The following is a 3,238-nucleotide window of genomic DNA, read 5'->3' on the forward strand; positions in this document are numbered from 1 at the left end:
CAGTTTCTGGTGTACAGTATAATGTCCTAGTCATGCATATATACACATATATTCATTTTCATACTCTTTTTCATTAGAGGTTATTACAAGATATTGAATATCCCTGTGCTACACAGAAGAAATGTGCTTTTTAATCTATTTTTTTACATAGTGGTTAACATCTGCAAATCTCAAATTCACAAACTTAACCCTTCCTACCCACTTTCCCCTGGTAACCATAAGATTATTTACTATGACTGTGAGTCTGTTTTTGTTTTGTAGATGAGTTCATTAGTAAGCTTTATGACAAATTTCTTTTTTATAGACTTTATTCTGTTAGAGCAGTTTCAGGTTCACAAAAGAACTGAGCAGAAAATACAGAGTTCCCACATAGCCCTCCCTGCCCACACATATATACTCTCCTACCCTCAACATCCCTCATCAGTGTGGCATTTTATACACAGACTTGGTGACCTTACCAGCTTCAGCAGCCTTCTTGTCCACTGATTTGATGACACCCACAGCAACAGTCAGTCTCACACTGAACAGTCAAATGACCCAGAGGAGGGTAGCCTGAGAAGCTCTCAACATGTGGGCTTTCCAAGAACCACATCAACCACGGCAACAAACAGATTTCAAGAATTTGAGGTCGTCTTTCAGCTTCTTACCAGAAGAGTGATCAATCTTCTCCCTCAGCTCGGTAAACCTGCAAGCCATGTGAGCTGTGTCACAATCTAGCACAGGTCATAGCCAGCACTGATTTGGCCTGGGAGGTTCAGGGTAATTGCCTGACTAACGAAGGCAGCTGCTTCCATTTGGCGGATCATTTTTGCTATTGCTAACCGCTATGCCACGATGAACATCTCTGACAGACACACTCTTGACACTGCAGCCCACACTGTGTCCAAGAAGAGCTTCCCTCAGAGCTCCATGGTGCATTTCAACAGATTTTACTTCATCGGTAACACTGACTGCAGCAAAGGTGACCACCATGTGTGTTTGACAACACCAGTCTCCACTCGACCCACAGGGACAGTACCGATGCCACCCATTTTGTAGAGATCCTGGAGGAACAAACCCAAGGGCCTTACAGTTGGAAGAACTGGTGGCAGGATGCGATCAAGAGATTTGAGTAGTCTGGTTCCATTGGCATTTCCATGTCTATGGGTGGCTTCTGACCCCTTGAACCAAGGCGTATTTGTAACTGGCTCCAGCATGTTGTCTCCATTCCAACCAGAAATTGGCAGAAATGCTACTGTGTCTGGGTTGTAGCCAATATTCTTAATGTAGGTGTTGACTTCCTTAACCATTTCCTCATTATCTCTCTGGCTGAGGAGCAGCTCGGTAGAATCCATTTTGTTAACACCAGCAATTAGTTATTTCACAACCAGTAAGCTAGAAGGGCACGCTCACGGGTCTGCGCATTCTTGGAGATACCTGCTTCAAATTCAACACTACTAGCAGCAACAATCAGTACAAGAGGGTCAGAGTAAGATGTGCCTATAATCATGTTTTTGCTAAAGCCTCTGTGTCCTGGGGCATCAATGATAGTCACATAATACTTACTGGTCTCATAGTTTCACACAGAATTATCAATGGTGATACCAAGATCATATTCAGCTTTCAGTTTATCCAAGACCCAGGCATACTTGAAGGAGGCCTCTCCCACCTCAGAGAACTTCCTTCTCAAATTTTTCAGTGGTTCTTTTGTCAATCCCGACACATCTGTAGATCACATGTCCAGCAGGGATGGACTTGCCAGAATCTCTGTGTCCAATGATGTTGATGTTAACATGAGACTTTTCTTCCCCATTTTGGCTTAGATTTAGTGTGGTCTCCATGGCACCTGTGTTCTGGAAGCAAACATGTTATAAAAGCTACACAAAAATTAAATATGTAGGATTCCCCCTATTAATCAAGTTTAAAAATGGCCAACTCCAGTATAAGCATTTAATCATACTCTTAGCGTTGGCAATTTTGGTTAGGGAATTTGTAATTACTTCCTCTGTCATCAGTTCTGTGATGAATATATTTGATGTATCTTTTGAATAATCTTTGATTGCATTTTTTATTACTTCCTTATTATAGTATCTATATCAGTCTCATTAGAATTCTTAGAGGTGGGCTGGATTATAAATTTAAAGATTCAAAGATTAATTACCATCTTCTTTTTATTGGCCTAGAAATAAGACCAGTGCTGTAAGGCAAAAAACAAACAAACAAGCAAACAAACAAAAAAAACATCTGGGGTCTTAAGAACTGCAATTCAGGAGACATAGATTTGAATAGAAACTCAAATGTACTTCAGGAAGAGCTGAAAAACAAAGAGTTTTAAAAGGAAAAAGGAGAAAGTTTACATAAATTGTTTTGCAAGAATTATGATTTATGTTGACAGACTGAAACCATTCTTGTCTACACATGATTGGTTGTTAAGGATGTTAATATGAGAGAGTTCGATGTGTAGGCATTCTTTCAAGATGTTGTGGCCCAGTTCAAAGTTCCTGTTCCACTCAGGTGGAGACGTGCATAGGCCCAGCTTCCCCAAAGGCTCCATTTTAGTGCTCTGTTGGCATTACAGACTCCATTTTATTCTTTCCTTCACACTTTTTGGAAAACCAAGGTAACTAGGCTGGTGCCTCTGAAGTAATAGAATCTGACATAATGCTCTTCCACCTCTAAGATTCTATGATACTACAGGGATGATCGGCTATTTTTGAAGTTTTTTAAATAGATTATAATATTTTACATATATACGTGTACATAAAAATAAGGACTATATAAAGTATATATGCATACTTTAATGTGGCTAATACAACTTAGACTACAATCCTACAGAAATAAAAATACAGATTTCCTTAGAAATTGAGTAAATTATTGAGTTTGATATTTCCATTTATATGTTCCATATAATTCACTCAGGAAAAAATAAGGAAAAAAACCCAGGACATCGTTTTGGGGAAAGTAAGTAGAACTTGGATATTAGCTAGTGTGACTCTTTCAGTCAATTCTACAGTTGAAGAAAGCCTAGATTACAAGGTAACAAGTCAATAACATGCTCACCGCTTCAGATTGAGCTCCCAAAGGCAGGCATTGGAAATATGAAGTGATTCTCCCCGTACAGTTCATATGGTTCTAGCCTTAATTGCTATTGTGGTGAGATTCATTTTAATTACCATTACTGGTCTAAGAAATAGTTTGGATAGGGTCCAGTGGAAATGAGAGAGAAAAAACAAAACAAAACAAAAACAATTAGTGGGTT

General features: G+C 39.1%; 1 pseudogene; it reads right to left on the minus strand.

Annotated features, from left to right (window-relative positions):
- Window positions 1-311: 311 nt before the first annotated feature.
- On the minus strand, window positions 312-1,640 carry LOC105077069 (elongation factor 1-alpha 1 pseudogene; annotated as a pseudogene).
- Window positions 1,641-3,238: the final 1,598 nt, after the last annotated feature.

Source organism: Camelus bactrianus, chromosome 6, assembly GCF_048773025.1.
Source record: "Camelus bactrianus isolate YW-2024 breed Bactrian camel chromosome 6, ASM4877302v1, whole genome shotgun sequence".
NCBI classification, from domain to species: Eukaryota; Metazoa; Chordata; class Mammalia; order Artiodactyla; family Camelidae; genus Camelus; species Camelus bactrianus.